The sequence below is a fragment of the Giraffa tippelskirchi genome, chromosome 4 (assembly GCF_054371585.1).
Source record: "Giraffa tippelskirchi isolate mGirTip1 chromosome 4, T2T-mGirTip1v1.2.pri, whole genome shotgun sequence".
NCBI lineage: Eukaryota > Metazoa > Chordata > Mammalia > Artiodactyla > Giraffidae > Giraffa > Giraffa tippelskirchi.
The window spans coordinates 177,811,915-177,836,877 of NC_137278.1; the positions used below are offsets into that span (position 1 = coordinate 177,811,915).

At 42.2% G+C, this 24,963-nt stretch overlaps 1 protein-coding gene across 45 annotated transcripts in view; it reads right to left on the bottom strand.

The window, feature by feature from the left end:
- PPFIBP1 (PPFIB scaffold protein 1) overlaps positions 1-24,030 on the bottom strand; it is a 197,336-nt gene extending 173,306 nt beyond the window's left edge. For 25 of the 45 annotated variants that reach the window (XM_081591863.1, XM_081591847.1, XM_081591853.1 and 22 more), the window contains exon 1: positions 23,866-24,030. The gene's annotated coding sequence lies outside the window, so the exon portion shown is untranslated. Of the gene's footprint in view, positions 1-18,132; positions 18,197-21,300; positions 21,376-22,483; positions 22,643-23,865 lie in introns of all 45 variants that reach the window. The other 20 variants (XM_081591864.1, XM_081591848.1, XM_081591854.1 and 17 more) reach the window with 4 other exon arrangements.
- Between the last annotated feature and the right edge of the window lie 933 nt (positions 24,031-24,963).

Sequence of the window (24,963 nt, forward strand, 5' to 3'; positions counted from 1 at the left end):
TCCTGAGGAGCAAGAACAAACGGAATACAGTTTGCTAATCAGAATTCAGGACTCCATGTTCTACAGGCACTTTCAATGTCTTTAAATATCTGTCTACTTATGCACTGGAATCTGTCAAAATTTATTTTTAAATGACATAAAAATCTATCCATTTAAATATATTCTGCTTTATTTCTAGATGGCAGCTTGGCACACAATCTTCACATTCTTTAGCAACACATCAACTTGAGATAAAAACCACCAATTCCATAAAAGGAATAGGAGAAAAATGAAAAGCCAAGTACTAGTTGAGTTGCTACAGAGACTTTGGTTAGTTGGTGGTGGGTGAGCACAGACGGGGTTCTACCAGGGCCTGAAAAGGCAGGACTCAACATGAAAGCTGTCAAATGATGACTTGGCCGGTAATCTGCAGGTAACTTAAATTACACAATATCATCAAATGTTTTGGTTTTATTTTCCTGTTTGGGGAACTCCAAGAACTTCCATGCAGCCAGTCTTCTAGTTCTCAAACAACTTCCTAATTTACAGTGTTCCTTTTAAACTACGTCACTTGCTCTTTGGACATGGAGAGGATATAAATTATAAATAAAGTCAGTTCCTTCTAGTCAATGCCAGGTTTGGAAAGATGGGACTAGCTGAGGTCTGTAACCTAGGGGAACCATGATTATTTTTGGCATCACAGTGGCAGCGAACGGAGAGATGGACATTCCCATCCTGGCTGAGGTGCCACACCCCTGAGAATTCTTCCTGACCCAGGGCTGGGGTACGTGTTCCCAGAGGACAGCGAGCACGCCTCCGTCAGACCACACTCTTCTGGAACCTCAGTCAGATCTGTCATGATTGTAAATAAATTTGAACTTTTAACTACCGCATTACAGAATTCACCTTTAGTGTGAGGTATGTGACCTCGGGAAGTTTTCTGTGTCAGTTTTCTCACGTGAAAATGGGGATAAGAGTACTTACCTCAGTTTCCTTGTTTGTAAAAAAGGATATAACAGTATCGATCTCAAAGTGATTGTAAAGATTAAAATGCTCTAGTGAATTATAGCACAAAAAAGCATTGCAACATCATAAGTAGTCAATAAACACCAACTCTTATGGTAGTGCTGCCCTTGTAAGTCCTAACTAACACATTAGTTGTCTTCTTCTCGGTGCTTCTTTAAATCTTTACCAGTCAGATAAGATAAGCTCTTACCTGTGATGGGGGAAAAAACCCACAAGATTTGAAATCAGACAGGAATGGGGTAGTATCCAGACTCTATTTATTACATTTCATTAATTAAAAAGATATGCTTTTTTTCATTTTAACCTCACTGAAACTGAAATGTGTCTTACATGCAGTGAAAGCAGGCATTATCTCCAATCTTCAGCAAGCTATTTAATCTCTGTAAAACTACTGATATTACCTTCCTCTCTTAGGGTTGCAGTAAGGCACAAATAACATAATCATGCAACCTCCTAACATACAACAGGCAGCCCTGACACACATTTTGCTCTGCACCTTTATGGGTTCAGTGCCTTGTACATAGGAAATGCTTAGGAGGTGAATTAATATTTACGTATATTTAATGGAACAACCCATTATCCATGGATATTTAAAAATAGGACCCAGACCCATTCCAAACTAACGTGTGTGGATGTCCCTGCCAGAACTGCCTACAGAAAAGGTCAGGGGCTTTAAGAACAAGAGCCCTCAGGAGGGGCCATGGATGGACACCCAGAGCCCTGTGCAAGGACATGCAGGTGCTTTCAACAACCCAGCCAGGGCCTCGGATTACTGTCAAGCTCCACACAGGCCTCTGCTAGTGTTTAAATCCCTGCAGATGCCAAGGTCAGGTTCAAAGTTCGTATGGTAGGGACAGAGAGCCCAGGAAGGTGCTTTTTCCAAATCCAGTTATAATTCTTTCAGTAATAACAGTTACACAGTTTGGAGCACTTACTTCATTAAGCTCCACTAAACTCTTCACAATAACCCTATGAAACATAACTGACTTCATCAGCATTCCTGCTTTCTGAGGCCCAGTGTTTAAGTCACAACTTAATAAGGGGCAGAAATCCGCCTGGTCCCCAAGCCTGTGTCCTTAACCACCATGCCTTCTCTGGAGGAGGTTATGAACATTGGCTCCAGAAGGAGGCAAGACTGTCCCAAAGGTCTCACTTTCAAAACAGCCTGAGAGCATCCTTCCCAGGAGGATGTCAGACCTCCTGCTCCAGGTGGATGGAGGCAGATGGGGTAGATGGGTGGGGCAGTTCTGTGTGGAATGAGTTTCAGTGGGTTTCCAAGCCCAGTGGTGCTGCCTCTGCCCTGGATTCTAGCCAGCCCTAACAGGCAATGTTTTACATTTGACTTTTTCCATTTCACTTGTTCGAGATTTATTTCCCATAGCTCCAAGCAGCACCCTGTAGCTCACCTCTGGTCCTTCCTTTCTTCAATAGGCTTCCTCTATCTTTTTCTTTTCTCTCTCTCTTTTTATTTATTATTATTTTTGGTTGCACTGGGTCTTTGTTGCCGCACATGGGCTTTCTCCAGTTCTGGTGAGCAGGGGCTACTCTTCATTGTGGTGTGCAGGCTTCTCACTGCGGTGGCTTCTCTTGTTGCAGAGCACAGGCTCCAGGTACACGGGCTTCAGTATTTGTGGCACGTGGGCCCTAGAGTTTGGGCTTAGCAGTTGTGGCTCACAGGCTTAGTTGCTCCTCAGTAAGTGGAATTCTCCCAGACCAGGGATCGAACCTGTGTCCCTGCACTGACAGGCAGATTCTTATCCACTGTGTTACCGGGATGTCTTCATTTCTGTTTGTTTTTTTTTTTTTTTTAAACTTCTGGTTCTTTAAGAGCTTCTCTCCAAACAGCAATTATTTCTCTCTCAGCAGGACTGTACTTCTTGGTCAAGAAACTCTTCTTTATTCATCCTTTGCAGATGTGAGTCACAATGAAAAGCCACAGCTGGAGACTCCTCTTCTGAACTTTCCAGAAAGTCGATGATAAATGTACATGTGCAGACATGTTTAGAAAGATGGAGAAGCCAGAGGAAGACATACACAACATTACAACTTTCCTTGGCCCCAAGTAGGATGTCTGCTCCTTGCACTATAAAATCTCCACACCAAGGATCACAGGGAGAAAGATCATTCCAAGTGGAGGGTTCAGGAAGACACACCTTGAGTGCCCGTGTTCCACAGTCTCTCCTTCAACCCTTTCTCTACAGCAATCACTGTGTGTGTGCTCAGTTACTAAGTCGTGTCCAACTCTGTGCGATGCTATGAACCATAGCACACCAGGTTCCCCTGTCCATGAAATTCTCCAGGCAAGAATTCTGGAGTGGGCTGCCATTTCCTCCTCCAGGGGCTCTTCCCAACCCAGGGATCAAACCTGCATCTCCTGCCTGCATCTCCTTCATTGGCAGGTGGATTCTTTTACCACTTGAGCCACCTAGAAAGCTATGTTGCATTAATTTCCTTCTCAGCTGAGGAAACCTGGAGAGCTTTTTATTTCATATTGTCTACCATTTCTACACAATAAAGTTAGCCAGCTGGTAAATCACGCAGCCACCAAATCATTGCATTCCTCCAAGAGGTTCAGAGATGTGTGTTTTTAATACAGAAGCTAAGGCCAAGGCAGCTGAATTGCTCAGTTTCTGAATAATGGACAGACCTACTTCTCTCTCCACTCCATCCATAATGGAAACAGGCTGGTAACATTTCCCATGACTAGGCATTACAGAGTTCCCAGGTGATAATATTGAGCTTCCCAGGTGGCAACAGTGGTAAAGAACCCATCTGCCAATGCAGGAGACTTAAGAGACATGGGTTCGATCTCTGGGTCGGGAAGATTCCCCTGGAGGAGAGCATGGCAACCCACTCCAGTATTCTTGCCTGGAGAATCCCATGGACAAAGAAGCGTGGCAGGCTACAGTCCATAGGGGGTTGCACAGAGTCAGACATGACTGAAGTGACTTAGCACAGCACAGGTGATAATGCAGATTGAAGTAAAGAATACAAGGGCTACTCCAGAGCTGAGAGGGATTCACTGGAAGTGAGGTCCTTGAGTCAGGACACAAACTACCATTCTGCTGGTGCCAGGCCCAGATCATCCACAACACACCCAAACTATTGAGATGATGAGTGGGCAGAACCCACCACCACCTTCACTTACTAAAAGAAAATGCAGTGTTCAGTTTTGTAGATGACTTGATCTGCAGTTGGAAAGATATTATGACTGACTGACTCTGGCCTTGTTTATTCATCCCACTCACACCACAAGCCATGCCAGACAGTCTCAGACGCTTGCTGAGCACAACTGGCTTTTGGAAATGCCAGAAAACTGATTCATTTTTTCAAAGCACATTAACTTATCCTTTGGCAACGTGACTCCTAAATCATTATCCTCAGCCATGACTAAAGTGCTGTATCAGGTGATTTCGACAGAAGCTCTCCCATGTCTACCCTCCATCCCGAGGGTCCCCTGGAATGTTCTGAGTTTCACGGTCTGTGTGCCTTACTTGCCTTTTGTGTTGGTGACCCACCAATCCTATAAATTCAACATGAATTAAAGATCCCAGAAACAACTGCATTCATGCACACATACGATTAATGTTCCAAATATGCAAAATAATTCACACTTGGGAAAAATTAGTCAATTACGGGTCAGCAATTTCACAAGTACAGAAGCTGGCCCTGGCACCATAATCAGGTATAAATATTATCCAAGTGTCTCAAACTTTGGAGAGGCTAGAGATCTGTTTGATTTATCAGTAACAAAGGGGTATGACCTCTTCCTTCAGTTTTGCTAAGGGATCAAACTTTCTAACTTTGCAGATAAAAGGACTTACCATATTGTTGGGAATTTGGTGCTAGGTATTTTGTTTGTTTCTCTCTTAAGGGGTTGGCTAGATTCTTTGGGACAGGGTAGTGGTCACTACTGTGCTCCAGCCAGATTTCATTTTTAGGGCAAGTGTACCTATCCCTGGTTGCTGCTGGCTCACAGAGAAGGTCCTCAGGTAATGCCCCTGGAAGGGGAAGCCAGCTGCCAACCATTGGCTGATACAAGAATACACAGGTCCAGCCCTTTGCCTCAATTGAAGACAACTGGGCAGGGCCACCCCAGCTCCAGAGCTCCCCATAAGGGCATTCAGGGCTTCAGTTATTCCCACATTGCCAGTCAGCTTGTCCTCTGCCCAATCCTGCCACCTTCTTTTCCTGGCCCCTAAATTCCTTCAGCACCCCCCTTTTGGTGTGCTTCCAGCCAATCCAACCAAAGACAAGCTCTTTTCTAAGTATAGAAAGTTATTTCTTAAATCATGCCAAGGAAGTTACAGGCCCTAGAGGGACATTTTCTATCAGAGGTCCTGTGAGAGCTGAACAGTCTCTGAAAAATACCTGTGATTCCATTCAAAATCTTCATAACCAGCTCAGGCCGCCTTCTGAACACCAGCCCAGTGCGGTCAACAGGGACAGGAGTTTAAATAGCCCAGGAGCATCACAGCTTCACAAGTCAGGGAGGTGAAACACTGCCAGGTGAGTGATCTGTGTATCACAACATCAAGTGACCCTGGACACTGACACCAAAGCACGGGGTGCCAAGCTGCAGTCGTCACCCTTGACCATCAGAGTGGACCCCTCCCCACATCTGACATGCTTGCCTGATAACCTCACATCCGAGGAAATCTTTAAAGCTACCTGAAAAGGCCTACATGTAAATATGACAGTGAGACCTGAACACTTTATCCCCAAAATTCCAAACTTTTAGGAACAAGAAACAATTCCTAGAGCTGACTGATTACTGATGACTTTGTACTCTTTACTGCATCCCCGAGAAACCAGATGGCAGACAGGCCTAAGAAGGGAGCAAGAGCTACTGTTACCATGTTGCCCAGGGTGCACAGCACCATCTCCCAGAAAACCTCAAGGAACTACCTCATCGTCATCCAGGCTCTAGTGCAGCTTAGGGTCTGGGGATGAGGTTAGAGATGTCTTGGGAGTAGAAGTCAGAGGAAAAGCAGGTGCCTGCACAGTGTATTTTATCACCAGAGGGGCGGGTTCAGGATGTTAAAAATGTAGATAATGTACTCCCTATGAAACACTTTGCTTAAAATTATTGCAGGGACTTCCCTGGTGGTCCAGTGGTTAAGACTCCACGCTCCCAACGCAGAGGACAGGAGTTCGATCCCTGGTCGGGAAACTAAGATCTGGCACGCCACACAATTCAGCCCCCCAAAAAATTAAACCATACTACTGCTTCACGTTTTATAGCCTGTTACGCACTGTCTCATCTGACCCTCACAACTCTTCCTATGAGGCCTAGGCTGTTATTACAATCTCAACTTTATGTCTGGTTAAGTGACTTACGTGTGGCTTCCCTGGTGGCTCAGGGAAGTCAGTAAAGAATCTGCCTGCAATGCATGAGACCCGGGTTCAATCCCTGGATCAGGAAGATTCTGTGGTGAAGAGAATGGCAACCTACCCCAGTATTCTTGTCTGAGAAATCCCATGGACAGAGGAGCATGGCAGGCTACCGTCCATGGGGTCGCAAAAGAGTCAGACACGACTCAGCAACTAAACCACCACCACAGGTGACTTGCCTAGGATGACACTGCTGATCAATGCTGTGATCAGACTGGCAGATTCTTGGTCTCAGGGTCCTTTCATATAAAACTCAATTTGCAGCATATCTACATATTTCTCCAGGCTTGTGTACAAAGCCTCCAAACCTTGTCTCCCTCCTCCTGTCTTTACAACCTCCACCCTCATATACACATCTCTATTTCATGGGAACATGGGCAACCGATGACATGAGTCCTGAACAGGGTCACAAATCACCATCAACGCTCTCTCTCAGTGACTCCAAACATTCCAAATTCTTTGTTGATACAGACCACAGCCTCTGGAGTATGGCTGACAAGAGGATAAGGGATCAAGTTATAAGATGATCAGTGTCTCTGACTATCCAGGTTCATGTCAGTCACATACACAAGAGGAGGGAAGAGAAGAAAAAGCTTTCAACAGTTCACTCATTTCTTGGACACAGTAACTCTTCCTAGGAAACCCTTTCTATCCTGGTCAATAGGTTTTGCAGCTGTTATTTGAGGCACTTGGTGGATTCTAATCTTGCCAAGTCGGCATTCTGTTTCTGCAGTACAAAAATGCCGGGGCTGAAGAGATCAGGTGGGGATGCTACGGTTTCAGGACCAGAGGCAAGCATCTCTGTGCCGCAGGTGGATGCATTACAGATGCGGGCGTGCTAATGAGCACTTATTACTTCCTACTCCACAAGCCAAACAGCAGCAACAAGAAATGCCTGGTAAAACTCGCTGGGTCCTCAGGCTTTGATCACAGGTCTGGTGCCACAGTGATTTGGCTGAACTGATCGGCACAGGGCTGAACTGGACTGTTATCTCAGGATCACAAAGCCTCGTCTTAAGTTCTCTGTATCCTGTAAATCAGTGGTCAGGTCAGCACCAATTTTATTCTTCCAGACTTAACCTACTCTCTTCACCAGTAACACCGCTAATCCCAAATGTCCACTTTCGCTGATTATTAAGAAATCAAACAATGGACCTGGAATTTTAGGAAAACAAATGCCTACTGACCATTAAAATGGGGTGTGACATTCTACAATGTACTGCACTCAGTTTGCAACAGTCAAAAGATTTGGCCAACAGTTCACTCACTTTGATCCTTGAACTCGAGACATAAAAGGGAACTGAGAAATCATGTAAATTTCACTTAATCACTGATACTTAACTTTAACCATGTAAAGTATACACATATGGTATTAATTATATAAAAGTACAATTCTAATTTATTAATTTATATAAATTAAATTTTAAAAAGGCTTTCCTATCCTTGTCTCTCCATTGCTACTAAAGCAAGGGCAGGGAATGGGAAAATCACATGGCTACAGATCTAAATTTCTCAGAGAAGGGACAAAAGCATCAGCTATTACTCCACTAAAGCCCCATTCTTGTTCACTTTTCCCCATTCCAATACTAGGTTGATGTATTGTTGAAAATGCAACCATGGCTTCAGGGACAGAAAAAAAATAAGAATACTCAAGGCATATTCTAAAGAAGATTCCTGAAGACTGTTATCTTTAACTCCACAGAGACAAAACTGTGTTGGGTTATAATATAATTCTACAATAACAACTCTTGTAATTACTTGACTCAATTTATTAAAATGGAAAAGTCAGAATAAACATACAATAGAAGTCAAATGGCAAGACAACTCTCATGTTGAAATTCTTTAGGCAGAAGTAACAATAATATTAGCAAAGTTTTTTCTTTTTTTAAGTGGTTCACAAAGTCTAGACTAAGGACGGACCAGATCTAACCCAACTTTTATATGGTATGAAAAAAATAAAGATTTATTTAACAACTCTTCTCCTGAGTTATTTAATAACTTTGTCTTTTCTTATGATTTTCTGTAACTTTTTTTAAGGCTGCTCTCTTACCTGAATGTTTAAAGATTCATGGACAAGTAACAACTCCATGAATAATGCCAAAATTCTCAACTATGTGTAAAGGAACGCCTGAATTATTGCTCCTCTAAAGAACTGTCTGTGCTTTTTACATAGACACATAGACAAAGTATGTTTTATTTTGGCTGAGAGCATAGTTCTAAACTGGGGGTTCATCACAAAATTCTCCAAGCAAAAGGATTTCAGAGAAGTAAGTGACTTAGCCACACCAGAAGAGAAAATCTACTGAACAGGAAAATAAGTAGGCCAGATAAAGAAATGTTTCTTGCATTTAAATATAAATAACATTTACTAAAATTTTACACAAGTCTGAGCAGATTTACCAGCTATTCTGAAATTTTTAAACAAAAAAAGATAGCATTTTCAGCTTTGAGACTAGGAAACAATCATTACATCTGAGCTCCCACAATAAAAGGGCCAGGTGCTGTGCTGGGTGGCTTGCATGTACTATCTCCATTTAATCTAACATTCCTACAAGGCAGACACTGTTGTTTCCATTTTAGAGATGAGAAAACGAAGTCACAGTGCTATTGACATGACTCTCTTGGCATTCCATCCAAGATATGCCTGACTCGAAGATCTAAAACAGTTGCTGCTACCCTCTGCACAATGGCATCGCCAAGAAATTACACCCAGAAATTACAACGAAGGAATTGTTTCATAAGCAGAGGATCAGCTCTGCAGTCAGAAGCTCCAGATTTTAATTATGCTTCCACTGAGTGGTGGTTTCCTCCAAGTTAATGGAGATGAAAATAGTGTTTAACCTCATAAAGTTGAGGTGAGAAGCACCTTAAAAAGCCCGAGTAAAAGGGCTTTGCAGAAAGACCAACCAAGTGAGCACTGGTTGTTATCACTACCTCCCTCTTCAGGCTTCAGCTAATACAGCTGGTGACCCACAGGTGAGCAGGGCTGTGCCTCCCATGAGTCAATCCTCAGGGCAGGGAGCCACTTCCACGAGGCCAAGTGGCACACAGCCTGGAGAGAGTCGAACGTGATGGTGAGGTGTGGAGGGGCCCGTCTCTGCTCAGTCTACCTTCTCCTGGACTAAATAAACAAATTGTTGTGGGCCAACTCTGTGCCCAGGTACAAAAACCGTTTGCTCAGCCAGATGCTGGTCCCTGGCACTCAGCCATTTGGGAACCTCTAGGAGCCCCCCTGCCTGCAACAAGATCACTCCCATCCTGAGGGAAAGGAAATTTAAAACAAAACCAAATGAGCAGGGGCCTAACAAGAGCCTCATCCTTTCTCATCAATTTTCCTTATTCTCTCCCTCTCCACCCACCTCTCTCTCACAGACACATGCACACACATGCTGGTGTAAAGGGTTTTTTCCATAGTACATAGTGGGTGTCCATATTAGATTCAGCACTTTTATCCTCATTAGGAAACTTGATAGCAATCTACTTTGGGATAGAATTTTAAACACTGATGACTCAGCACGGTGACTTTCAGAGCAGAAAGGGTTCATCTGAGTAGAGGTGAAGTAGGGTTGAAGACCCCAGGCAGAAAACAATAATCAATAGATTTGACTACACAAAATTTTTAAACTTTTACATCACTAAAAACAAAAAATTTTATCAGAAAAACTAGGAAAAAAAACTAGGTGAAAATATTTGCAATAACTATGAGAAAGGGTTAATAAGTGAAATACATAGAGTTCATGACAAATGAGAATAATACTAATTCCCAATAGATAAAATGGGGAAAGTATATGAACAGTTAAACAGGAAATACAGCCAACAGTCATATACACGGTTGACCTCATAAATATCAAATAAACGAAAAAGAAAATATCTTTTCTCCTAGAAAGTTAACAAACGTTATTAAAATGAGAATATCACTCTGCTATTTTTTGGTAACTGATATCAACATGGACCAAGACATCCATGCACGGTGACCCACACCCTTTGATTCTGCTTTTTGTCATCTCTTTTAAGGATGGGAAGGATCTAAAATGCAGAAAATGCTGACTGCCGAAAGATGCTCAGCAAACACTGAGAACAGGCTGTGTGTGCTGTGATAGGGCTAAATAAACCATGAAACACCCAGAGATGGAAGATATTACAGTCCTTAGAAATAATATTTAGAGATACTGTAGTCATGTGGGGACATGCAAATAAACAACATTAAGAGGAATTCCTTGGCGGTCCCGTGATTAGGACTCAGTGCTTTCACTGCCATGGACTTGGGGTTCATTCCCTGGTCGAGGAACTAAGGACCCATAAGCTGAGCAGTACAATGGAAAAAATTTTTTAAATAAAATTAAATAAACAAATAAAACAATGTAAGTAAAAACAGGACATAAAAATACACATTCAGAATACTTCAAATATGAAAAAATATATATGAATGGAAAAAAAGGAAAGAAACGCAGCATCAGTAGTTGTATTTTTGTGTGGCATAATACTGAGGACTATTTTTTTTTAATTGTGTCTTCTTTAGGTTCTTTTCCATATTATTCAAATCTTCTAGAAGGTACATATTTCTTATAACTATAAAAATATTAAATAAGTCTCAACTTCAAATTAAAAAAAAAAAAACAATAGATAGAAATCCAACAGTTCTTCAAGCCACTCCTACAAATGCCAAAACTGTGCAGCAAGCAGGTAAGGCAGTAAACAGGGAGAAAGCGGCTTCGTTTTAAACTTAGGGTTATGAAAACAATAGACTTCTTGATATGAAAACAAAACCTTTTCATGTCCCACTTATCAAAACATAGTTCGGAAATTCACTAATCAAAACATTTTCCATCAGAGGATTTAAACTCACACACCAAAATTATCTCTAGTTAAGCAAGCAGGAAGTTTACCAGGAACACCCTAAAAATTAATAATTGTTTTTATAGCTTTGATAAACCCATGCCAGCTCATGTTAGTACACAGTGTAACACACACAATCTCCAGTGAGTCTGTCACTTCTAAACAGGAAAGCGTGAAATCCTTAGCATAAGGCAAGAATCACAGATGTTCTGAAGTGAAGCTTTTTAGGGTTTGCTCCCCCACTCCCAAAGGCTGGTTTCTCAGTCTTTGAGATGGTTTTCTTAGAGTAACAGTTAACTATGCCAAACTCATCGCATTCATTATCTTGTTTCATCTTCAGGAACCTGCTAGGAAGGGTCTCTCATCCTTGGCCCTACTGACATGTGGGGCCGGGTATTTCTTTCTTACTGATGGTGGGGAGAAGCACCTGGGCATTGCATCATCTCTGGATTTGACTTACTAAAAGCCAATCTTGCCTCCAGCCCCAGCTGTAACACAAGAAATGTTTTCTGACATTGCCAAATGACTCCTATGGGCCCAAATCACCCCAGTTTAAAACCACTGCTACAAAATACTACTATTGACCCTATTTTACAAATGAAGAAACTGAGACACAGCCATAGGTCCATCTAAATCCACAGCCCAAGATCAGAACCCTATCCTGTCTTTGTGCACAGTAGGAGGTCTATCTTAAAGTAAAAGATACTACTCAAGTCTCCTCTGCATCCCCATGGAGGCTTGTCTAGGCCTCAATGCACACTGGCCAAAACAACCATTACTCTCATCACTAAAACATTTACTGATTCCTAATTGGGTAGCAGGGCCTGGCAACAATGGCAGAGTCATGGCCTGCAACAAGTATATAATCTATTTGAAGAAATAAGATATAACTAGAGATCAGCCATCTGGAGCACCAGTTTTGCAGGCAACTCTTTGTTTCCTCATCAGTAAGAGGAAAATAATGCTAGTGCCACCCTCATAATTGAGATGACATAAGCAAAGTTCCTATCACAAAGCACAAGTTCAAAAAACAACTAGATAACCAAACACATAGTAACAGATAGGCACAAGCATTGGAAGAATTATGGCTTCTCAAAATCACCGGGCTGGGAGGAACCTTCATAAACTTGAACTCAGGGTCCACTTAGTGCTAAGTCACTTCAGTTGTGTCTAACTCTTTGTGACCCTATGGACTGTAGCCCACCAGCTCCTCTGTCCATGGGTTTCTCCAGGCAAGAATACTGGAGTGGGTTGCCATTTCCTTCTCCAATGCATGAAAGTGAAAAGTGAAAGTGAAGTCGCTCAGTTGTGTCCGACTCTTCTCAACCTCATGGACTGTAGCCTACCAGGCTCCTCTGTCCATGGGATTTTCCAGGCAAGAGTACTGGAGCGGGTTGCCATCGCCTTCTCCGTTCCACTGGGGAAGTCACCAAAAAAAATTAAGTACTGGCGCAAATTTCTTAAAATCCTGTGTAGTTCAAACCATACCTGTCTGCAGGCAGTCTCCATCCCAGACCCATGAGTCTGAGAATTCTGCTTTAAGGCTGAGCCTACAGGAGGTCAGAGAAAGAACCAGGCAGGCCTTGTACCAAAGGTTTATTTGGAAGATCTTTCTAGCCACAAGGTGCAGAATATAGGCAAGAGACTAACTGAATGGTCTGTATCAGAGATGATGAGGATGTAAACCAAGGCATTGGTAGAAGGAAAAGTTATTCAGAAAACACGTGAAAGGCAAAAATGACAGGGCTGATGGCCAGGAGAAGGGTCTCTAGGACACTCCACACAAACCTGACCCATTGTAAACTTTGATAATGAAGCTGAGACTTCAAGATCAGAGGGTAGCTCGAGCTTAAAAGTGAGTTCTTTAACTTCCCAGAACCAGGGCAATCTTCACAACCATGTAATCTCTAGTCACATATAGAACCCCTGGCTCAGAAAGACCCCATATCTGGCTTAACACTCTGCTGTCATCAAGATTCCTAATAATTTAAACTTTGAATTTTTTTTCATAAATGAGGTTGGAATTCCTTATAATTTAAACTTTGAACTTGTGTTCTATAAACAAGGTCAGATGGCACAATGGAGCGTGCATGTGAGCAGAGGAGATCTGTTTTAATAAGAGTGGCCACCGGCCACCATTCCTTGCCGCCCTATTCATACACAGTGTTTGCAATGCCCCACAAGCACAGAACTTTGGCAGGCTCACGGTGCATCGAGTTCAGCAGGACTCAAAGCGAGTTCAAGGTAAATGTGCTACAAACAACTGAGTGAGCAGGTGGGTGGGTGCTGACAGCCACAAGAGGCCACGCTTTCCTTTCCATCCAGAATCCGCTGTACATGCAGAAACAAGGCAGCGTGTTTCTAAGAAACACAAACAACCAAACACTCCTTTCATATCCTCTCTTACTCCTGTCACTCCCCTGTATTAACCAACCACTTGAGCTGACAATGACAGCACAGAAGAAGGAAAGACAGAGCTACTCCATGGTTCTTTTTCCTTTCAGTCTTTTCTTCCATAAGCCAAGACTAACCGACTGTGCAAATTGAGATGTGAAATAATGGTAGCCAGTTTTGTGCAGGGTTTCTTCTGTCCTGATAAAAAGAATATACAAATGCATTTACAAACCATGAAACACTATGAAACATGATTTCAGTAATTCTGCATATTTGTTAAATGCTCTTATATTTGCATTTCACACTGGCATTGCATAATAGAAAGATAAACAATAAAATTCACGCTGATGATTTTTATTTTCACTTCACTCAGAATAACATTAAAGAGCAAATAAACACCATGACAAGTAAAGAGAGACTATGGAAGAAAAAGAAAAGCTTTTCCTGTTAGTACCTTTTACAGCACTTTTTCCTGCTTTTTGAACAAGAGTGTCACACATTTTCATCATACACTGGGCCCCACAAAGTATGTAGCTGGCCCCACTGAGAATCACTGAACTCAAGAACATTATGCCCATCTAAATATGCTGCCCACACTTGGATACATTTATACTGACATCAGTCAAAGCAAGCCCCAAAGGACCCACCTATGGGCTGATGGGAGTGGTGCTGAGTTTTAGTCCCACACTCTTAATTATTAGATTGCTTCGGTCCTTTTCTCATACCACTCACGTCACTGCAACAACAAATCTGCTGAAACACTGCAACCCAATGTCTTTCAGCCAAGGATCTTTCTGAGTTCCTCCCATGACCTCTTGTGTTTGGTTTAGACTTTAGTTACGTTCTAAAGGCAATCAACATTGGCATCCTCATCTTCCCTATGTCATCTCTAAGGTCAACACTCTGGAAAAGGGTCCCAGGATGGGCGGGCTGGGCATCTCCCCTATCTCCCCCTATCGAAGATGCACAGAGCCAGTTAAACCGCAGCATGTAATGATGCGGAGGTCTCTCTGCTGGACACCTCCCTCTTTCAGAGTACTCCCTGGTGCTCTGTGGTTCAGTGTTAACCAAACCCAGCCTGTGGTCCCAGACCCAGGCTGCTTTCCCGTCACTCAGAGCTCTCGGATTCCCCTGGGAAGTTGTTCTGCAAACCATTCAGTCTGGTGTCTAAAAATTCCTCCTTCACATACATTCAGGTATCCCGTTGTCTCATTTCATTCCCCTCTTCTTTTTTTTTGTACCACTACTTTCCACTTCAATAAATTAACTTCCTGCCTGGAGATACATCCTGGCAAATGTGTCAGCTTGCATTGTTTAGATGAGAGACTCCTGTCATTCTTTCAAATGTTTCCTCTGTCTCAATAATCCCAAGAGCTCTGGGGAGCCTGAGTTACTTGTCTATGAATTTCCTCTCACTGCCTCCTATTAGACTGGAAAAAAAAAAAAAAAGGCAGACCGCCTGGGGTGAACTCACTCAGCTCTTATTTCTTCCAATCACATTTCTTTCCTCAATTTCCCACAACCTTTCTTTCATTCTATCTGAAGAAGCATTCTTACAGGTTTCAAAGCTAACCCGCATTCTCCACCTAATTTCAATCTATCCCTTTCCTTCCCCCTTTTTGTTTGCTGCTTTCATATTACCCTCTCTGCCTGGACCATCATCAAACCTACACTGTCAGAGCGTGTCTTTCCCTGTTCAATTCCTTGAAAGGCTGGGCTAACAGGACAGTCTCGGGTTCATCACCTCCCATGTCTTCCTCAATCTTCTGTACTCTGGATTCCATGGCTACTGTGCTGAAACTGCTCTCCTAGCCCACAGATGACCTGGCAGCTGGACTGGGGGCCATTTCTCAGACTTGTCCTGTCAGAGGCCTGCAGCACTGGACGATGGGGATGGTCCACCTGTGTTGGGCGTGCTTCATTCCCTTGCCACCAGCAACCTCTTCCCTTCCAACCTCCCTGGTTATTCTTGCTCTATCACCTTGAATAACTTCTTTTCTTTGGCCTGACCATGTCTACATGTCAAGAGTTCCCTGTGGGTTGTGTACTTGCTTCTCTTTTTATTCTACATCCTCTTCTTCACCAAGTTCACCTACTCTTGCTCTTTAGGTAGCAACCCTACAGAGATGGTCTATCACTCGAGGGTTTTGCCTACACTCCAAACCTAAATGTCTAAATTTGTGCTTAACATCATGATGTGAATAGCATGAATAACTAACAATTCTTAACAGCTTTTAACATGTCAAGTACAGAACTAAGCCAGAGGCAGTAATATGAACTGGTTGAGGTTACTGACCCTGGAGACTGTATCTACCTGCATTTAAATCCCTGTCCAACACACAATCTGTGTGACCTTGGGAAATTCACTTAGCCTCTCTGTGCCTCAGATTTCTCATCTGTAAGAATAAAAACAGTACCTTTTCTTAGGGATGATGTAGGGATTAAATCTAAGTTGAAATATATCAGACACTTAGAACAGTGCTTAGTACACACCAAGTAAGCATTAGCTATTATTATTACTGCTGTTATTCTCCTAAAAACCTAATGAGACAGGTTCTATGATTTAACCCATTTAGACAATGAGAAAATGAAGGTAAGTTATCATGGGTCACGATGAATTGCAAACTCTAGATGTTTAAATCATCTTTTTCAGATGCTTAAATCTTAATTCATCATATTTCCTATTTAAATTCAACTTTTGCTGTGTGCCTTTCTTGATTAAAGTTGTTCTATAAAGTTGTTCTATCTGTCCTCACTCTGTTCGCCACATATAACCCTCCTAACATTCAACATATTATTTCAAGAGTCATTTTTAGAAAATAATAATAGTTCTTAGATCCCTCTCTACCTTACCAAAAAAAAAAAAAAACAACCTCATTTTAAAGCATAGTCTTGTCACTCTTTTTAAATCCCTCTAAGATCTGGCTTTAGAATATCTTACCTCTATTAACAATACTGATCTTCCTATCTTTCTCTAAAACTAATTTTACATTTTGTTCCAAACCCAAGGATGTTTGTGTCCTCTCAATGTCTCTTCAACATTCCTACTCATCCCATTCAAATCCTACCTTCTCAAGTAGGACCCCTCTAAACCCAATCCTTTACTATTTCATAGCATCATCTTCTACCACTTACCTCCAAGAAGCCCCACAAACTGATTCTTTAAACTTTAATACTCTTTTTATTTCAAGAGTAACGCATGAGGCTGTAAAACAGACATAAAAAAATTAAAGGCCCCTCATCTTCCCCATCATCTTCATCCTATCTCCCCAAGATCACTTCATTTAGCAACTTTTTCCTGCACTGACAAATATAACTTTTATATGCATGCTTGGTGACTTTTTTCCCTAAAATCCATATCATAAACAGTTGTTTTAAATTCGTATATTTCCCCACACTTTCTAATAGCTAAGTAGCTTTCTAAATCTGTTTTTCATTATGGTTATGTGTAAGGAAGATCATTCCATTTCTTCCCCTATCTTCTCTATATGAATATCCTTAAGGGTAAAGACCATGTTTATTTGCCCTTATATCTCCAAGAGGACCTTGTACCAAGGCCAAGAACTGTTTAACAAAATAGTAACAATATCTGTCACTAATCCAGTGTTCACTGTATGCCAGGAAAACCACTGTTAATGCTTCACATATATTATCGTATGTAATTCTCATAACCCACCCAATTATTCCCATTTCACAGAAGACAAAATCACATAGTTAAGGACAGAAGAGTCTAATTTACATTTGTCTGACTCTGGAGCACATCTGCTTCATCTCTTTGCTTATAGGAAATAAAACTGTCATAAGAACATCTTTTGCTTTTTCAACCAAAGTTGGGAGAACAGAAGAGTTCCAAGGATTCCAGTGCAGGCAGATGGGGCTGAAGATAAACAGATGGGCCTTGGAATGAATGGTAAGTAGATGGAGGCAAGTGGCTGCAGCCATAAAGCTAACCCACCACTCAGTTGTTCAATCTGTTTACTGAGAACCTACTAAAAGTTAAATTACTTAACTCCCCTTCTTCAGGCTCCTCACTGTGGTATTCTTTAGTAATAGCTGCCATCATTTATTAAAAATCTATGTACCAAACGTGTCATTATTATTTCTATTAACATTTTCTAATACTGACAAAAATTCCATAAGACAAACACCAGTACCACCATTTACAGATAGGAAAACAGAGACCCAAAACCGTTAAATTTCTTGTCAAGATTAGTCTGTAATGAATAGCAAAGGCAAGATTCAAATTGAGGGTATGCAAAGTTCCAAAGATCGACTCTTTTTTTTTTTTATCATCCAGGATGGTGCCTTTTAATTCTGAGAGAAAAGAACTATGACTTCTTTAAAATTTAAACTCAGTCAGGATCCCATCTGGCTTCAAGTAAGAGACCCAACTTCTGTGGTTGAATCAAATGGAGATTTATTTTTCTCAAAATAAATCAAGAGGTGGGCAGACCAAGTCTGGTACAGCGTCCCAGAAGGCCATCAGCTTCCCAGCCCACTTACCCCTCAAGCTTCTTGAATTTGGTCACAAGACGGCTTCTGTGGTTAGAAAACAGCATCCATTATCCTGGAAGAAAGAATGAGAAGCACAAAGAGCAATAGCCTAACAGGCAAGAGAGTTTGTGGGAGAGCCCCTCCCAGCTACCTGCATCTTATTGGCCAGGACGATGTCACTTAGACACTGCCCAGCTGCAAGGGATTCTGGGAAATCAAGTTTTGGTGTGTGTGTGTTTTAACTGACCACCAGTAAAAAGTGGGAAGGATGGAAACGATTGCGCACCTAGCTGTGTCTGCTCCGCAGGGTAATGTAGAGTGCAAGTCATCCTAGAGAATCAAGGTACCTTGAGAAGAAAGCGATAAAAGAACTCTATAAGTCTATGTTTAAAAGCCCTCTTGGTTGTGCAAAGTCACCCACTGATGGGGGTGGAGGTCGGAAGAATGTGAAAGTTTTACAGACGCATCCAAGCAGCTGATCCAGAGGAAAAACACCGAGACCCAGGTGACTTCACACAAACTTTCCTGGCCGACTCACAGGTTCAATCAGTGTTTCCTGTGAGTCATCACTATTTCCCTTCCTCCCACTCACTCGCTGTCCAGTTACTTTAGACCAGAACTTACAGGCTCCTCTGACTCTTCCATCATTCATAAGAAAAGGAAGAGTGTGTTCAAATTTCAGTTCAAGCAAAATAAAATCCTCGACCATGTGTTGTTATGAGAAGCATTACCTTTACAAAAAGATAATGGTTCCAGGGATATTATTCATGCAGTCACAGCCACACTCTCAAGCTACTGTATTTAGAAAGCAGGCCATAGAGCTTTAGCCTGTTTACATTTTCTTTCAAAGTTCAAACTTTTCTCATAAAAACCTCATACAATTCTGTGATGAGAAGATTATATTTGTGAAAAGATATATATGGGGAGAAGGGTGACAGAAAGCCAGCAAAAGGACTTCTGTGAGCTATATCCTATGCTCACAGGAAATAAAGATGACATGAAACTATATTCAATAATACGGTTCAGAGTAACATGCATGCAAAAGAAATGGTAAAAGAGTTCCCAATGGGCCTACCTACTTCTTCCCAAGAACTACCTTGTGTGCCTAAAGAATTTGGCCACTTACTTATGAATGGACTTGTCACTGAAAACAGCATCTTTAGTCTCTCTCTCATCAGGTAAAACTAAGTTTTCCTTTGCTACCCCACACGCAACACTAGGAATCAGCATATCGGCTCTCAAACTTGCATTTGTTTTCTGTCAAATGCTTAATTTCTCTAAGTTAAAGGAGAGGTGAAAAGACCTCGCCTTACTCTGGAGTTCAAAGGATGTCCATAAAATCTATAGCCAGCCCCCAAAGTTATAGTATTTGATCTTCTTCCTTCATGGTCCATATCAGTGAAACGAGTCTTCACCAGAATGACTGATATTCAGTGCAATCTGAGTTCGCACAATTCCTTCAGTCATGGGCATTTTTAGGTGCACCACCACACGGAAACCACCACCTGATCGTTCTATCCTGAGCTCATTACGTTTGCCAACAAAAACAAGGATGTGAATGTGGGCCAGTCAAACTGTGAGTCACACCAAGTTCCAGGGAGACACGCAACCAAAGTTCAGTCACAAACTAAGACAACACACCCACCTGGATCCCTCAGAGTCCAAACCCACATTTCAGAAATAGAAGCTCTCCAAGGAGAAGCGGTAGAGGTTTCACTCAAACTCTCCTCTTCTTCAAAAGTCGCCCAATGAGTGTGTAAACTTAAAACTCCTGGAAGGGCCACTTTTTCATCTAAAATCCAGTTGTTTGGTATCTTAGATCCTTAAACATGGGGCAGAGTATTGATGTAAAAGAGACTCTCACCACTTGGCTTTATGAAACATCAACCAATGCCAAACTGGCATCAATAATTACTGTTTAAATAAAGAGTGTAAAAGAAATAGAAGAGTCTTTGTATTTTCTAGGGTGGGTTAGTTCAGCTTTGTTTTTTTAATCCATTAGCTCCATTTAATGAAGCATTGGTCTTTATGGTGGTGATATATGTGACCAAAGTTGTAGGCTTTTGGCTAGGAAAATCATTCTGACATGTACGGCGATGAATTTGAGAAACTGATGACTTAATACACTACAGATTCAAGGAACTACGTAAGCCCAGAGCAGTTATTGGATAGTGTCAACATGGGGGCAGTTTGATGACTGATTTAATTGTGAAATTATCAACCTTTAGTTGAAGGGAAATGCTGGCCAGAGGACAGACACTTTGTTTCCTTTGTCCTAAAACAACACCCAGTGTCAGTAACCTTAACAGCTTTGGGTCTCATACTTAAACCCATCTGTTCCACCATGGTTAAAAAACAACAATAAAATCATGGTTTCCTGAAAGATTTCACAATCAGATGCTCAACTGGGATTTTTTTTCTTACTTTCAAAACTAATATGACTTTCTAAGGAAATCTTTGGGAATAAAAAAAAAGTCATAATTATGTATTGGGTTGGCCAAACAGTTTGTTTAGGTTTTTTCCATGTTACAGAAAAACTCAAACTTTTTGGCCAACCTAATACTATCTCTTGCTTATGCGTGCACCTTGAAGGAACATTTCTTTAGTAAAGAATCAAGACACAGACCCAAATGTGAATGGATATTAATACATTCATTCATTGTTTTGAAAAGGTAATTCAAAGCAGATCAGAAACACATAATAATATCTCTGAAAAGACAAGAGTGATGAATGAGGTCTTTTAGTTAACACTTTGAAAAGATGTGCTTTTGAGGATATAGGTATTTTTAAAAATGGGAGACGAGAACCTCAAAAAGTTACTTTTAATGTGACAAATCACCAACATAATCTAAATTAACTGCAAAAGTACAAATAGTTCATGAATATGAAAGGTTTTAAAAAGAAGTCATCTTGTCAGTAACTGGTGGGGGTGGGTGGGAATGTCCTTGTTCTGATTTATCTCCTGCAAGCACAGTGAGTGACAAAAAGACTACCTAAACAGTTAATGAACTCTCTCTCCCTGAACTTGTTTCCAAAAGATGACTAGGGCACACAATAGTGTGCCCTAAATTTCAAGTCAACATCTGTCCACAAAGGCCAGATTATCCCATTTTTTAAAGGAGCTATTGTAACTATGATAGTTGCTGGTCAAAGAATTTAACCAAAACCTGATCCTACCTTTCTCAATAACTCACACATCTTTCAAGTTTTGTCCTTTGAACATACTGTGTTTTAGTATACCACATCTTCCTCCTACATACAGATGGAAAAAGAGAAATGTTGGTTAAAAATAAGTATGTAAACTTAAAGGTTGCTACTCAAACTGCGAATGCAATTTAAAGCTTTATTATATTCAAGTCCTTAAGCAAGGACTCATTTCTTAGAAAGAATTATAAATCTGAATTTGGCAAACGAGATAACATCCTAAAGATACCACTTGACTGGTTTTTAAAGCTTTCTTTGGGTATTACAAACAGCAGTCTGAATACTCCATCAGTCAAGGCTTCAGAGAGCTCTCATCAGCCCACAGGAACTCCACCTCACCTCCTGGACTTGCCTGCTGAAAAAGTGCATTGGAAAATACAGTGTGTTTTATGTACTTCTGCTCAGATGGTAAAGAGCCTGTCTGTAATGCAGGAGACCTGGGTTTGATCCCTGGGTCAGGAAGATCCCCTGGAGAATGGAATGGCTACCCATTCCAGTATTCTTGCCTGGAGAATCCCATGGACAGAGGAGTCTGGCAGGCTATAGTCCATGGGGTCGCAAAGGGTCAGACTGGACTGAACAAATTTTTCACTTTCACAGAACATAAATAGCAAAGACTCAGTCACCATTATTTCAGTGACATTAGGCAATTTCTGTTTCTCAGTCCAAAACACAGACCAAAAATAAAATATATAGGCTTTTTCAGTGAAGCACACCTCGTCTTTGCAAAAAATCTACTATTAATCCATCCTGTGCTAATTAAAAATTTTAAGAACAATACAGATCCAGGTGTCTTATGAATGCATGCATGAGTGTGTGCTCAATCACTTCAGTCGTGTCCAACTCTTTTTCGACCCTTTGGACTGTAACCTGCCAGGCTCCTCTGTCCATGGGACTTCCCAGGTAAGAATACTGGATCGGTTTGCCATTTCCTCCTCAAGGGGATCTTCCCCACCCAGGGATTGAACCCATGTCTCTGGTGGTTCCTGCATTGCAGGTGGATTCTTTACCACTGAACCACCAGGGAAGCCCTTAGGTATTTTATAAAACAACAGCAAAACAAAACACCTCTTTTTTGCCCTGCAACCTAACTGGTATCTGGCTAGAAAGACGGAGAACCCCATCAACAAAGTCCCGGGTCTCCACACTTCCCGACCTGGGTTTATTAGATGCAATATTGTGGCTTCTTTCTTTCCTCCTCTCCCGGAAATGCCCTGACGTACAGGCACCTGGGATGCAGCTTTTGACTCACAAAGAAGTCCACGCCCGTTTCCTCCCGACCTGGCAACAGAAGGATCCTCACTGCTGAGGCACTCTGGTGAAAGAAAAGGGAAACTTGACTCAGGAGTCCCAGCCTAAATACTTTCTTTGCTTCCCCAAAAGAAAGAGCCTTCAGCACTGGTAAGTGAGGGTTCTCAATCAGTGTATGGGGTCAATTTTTTCCCCAGAAAGTCAATCATACCCAGTTAGTGACCTGGGCACACAAAATCACCAAGCAAGAAAGAACTAAAGGGTTTGAAACCGGAAATAAACAAAAAAACATAATTCTGTACTTCTACTTATCTAAATATGCTTTTGCTCCCAACAGGCAGTTCCTTTCCCTACATACTGAACTGGGACACAAGATCAAGTTCTTCTTCTATTGCTCCCTGCAATTCTTATTGAAAGGAAGGATTTGTTTTGGCCCCACATGTTGAAAAATTCATGTTCCTATAATTAAGAGTTTGTTTGCCACGCCTTCGGCCACATTTCCCTGTTAAAACTCCCTTCTCCAAAAAGGATCCATGAAAACAACTACCAGCCCTCATCCTTCTCTCAAACAGCCACAGAAAACAGATATGAAGGTTCTCAACAGCCTTTCTAACCTTTCCAGATCACAGCGTTGGCAACCAAAGGGATCCTCCGTTAAGATGTGAGAGAAAAAGAACCGACCGGCGTTGAAGCATGCCCCCAAGAGACCGGTTTTCCCACAAGCTCATAATTAATACACTCCAGGTGAATTTCTCACGTTCTGACAGAACTATAGAAAAGCATTTCTTATATTATGATATAAAAAAATATGAATAACAATGACAGACTTTCATTTAAACCAACATGTAATAGACCACAGGGGAGCCAATAAAACACAAAAACTTTTGTTCTCTCTCAGCATAATTTTTGAGTCGATATTTCATAAACTTTTTGTGACATTTTAAAATAACACCCCCCCTACACACACACACACACACACACACATACACACACACACACAACTTCTCTGATTGGGGTTATCAAGTATTATTAGCAGACTGGGGAGGGGGCGGTGTTTAAGGACACAGACAAGATCTCACACGTCCAGTCCTGGAGGTATTTTTCACCTAAAAGCTAGTTGGGAGCCCCAGGAGTTAAGCCCTACCCCACCCACCAAAAAGTGCCCGCTCCCACTGGGAAACTGCAATGAGCTGGAAAAGGAAATCGAGCGGGGAAAAGGAGGAGCAGCTGCAACCACACAACGGTGCCACTACCCCCCGGTCCCCGAGAGGAGCCAAACGCCCTTACCTGGGGGGAGAGCCGCCAGCACGAGTTGCAAAAGTTGTGCTTCACCTTCGCCCGGAGTTCAAAGCGCCGGCACTCCGGCCCCGCCGCAGGCTGGCTGCCCCGAGTCCTCTCTCGCCCCGCTCCCGCCTTCCCCACCCTCTCGGCCCTACACCATGTCAGGAATCCGGGGAGGCACCGAGCTGGGAGCTGACATCACTCCCAGTCCCAGGTACCTCCCCTCCCTCGCGCCCTCCCACCGCCCTCCCCGCGGGAATGAACCAAAGAGAGCGCGCGGGAGGGGTGTCGGCGCGCCGCGGTTCGCGCTGATTGGGCCCGCGGACTGTCACTCAGAGGAGCCCACTAATTTTACACATTCCTCTCTGAGCCCGGCGCTGGGCTGGAAGTGGGAGTTGAAGGAAAAAAATGCTGCCTTTCCTGCTATCTATAAGGGAAGGAGAATCATGGTACGAGGAAGATCCTTGCGGGTGGTGTTTTAAACTTTTCTTGGCGCATTTCCCAATCCCCCAGGTCAGAAACGAAACTAACCTATCCAAGCCCCCCTTTGAAGGAAAAACAGTCTCTTGTGTGTCACGGGCAAGTCCGAGTCCGGCGGCGCGTGCAGCAGAAAATGGCTAGCTTGAAGTCAGGCAAATAAAAGAAACAGCCAGCTCGCTCAGCTCCCCTTTTATCTTGGGGTTGCTGGGCGTTCCCTTAGAACGGGAAATTTAGGACTTCAAGAGATCTTCGAGAAGATAGGGAGGACAATCCTATAAACTGCGACCCAGCTCTAGATTGTTAACCCTGGGGCGTTATTGACCATGCGGTTTGCTTTTGCTTTTAGTGACGAAAATCACAGCACGCGAGCTTCCAGGCAAATAAAATTGAACCTCCGAAGTAAGAAAAATTACTGTTTACCTTTTTTTAAAGACCTCAGGGCTGCTGTTTTAATACACAACTGAAAAGGGGTGGAAATCTCACAATTGAGTTCAGCAAGCCACATGAGAATAATTATTGTTGAACGGAATCAATTGCAGTGGCTGAGCTATCAATTAAGAATTAACTAACATTTACCCTGGCAGCTATCAGGCTATACCCCTGGCTAACAGAACAGAGAGATTC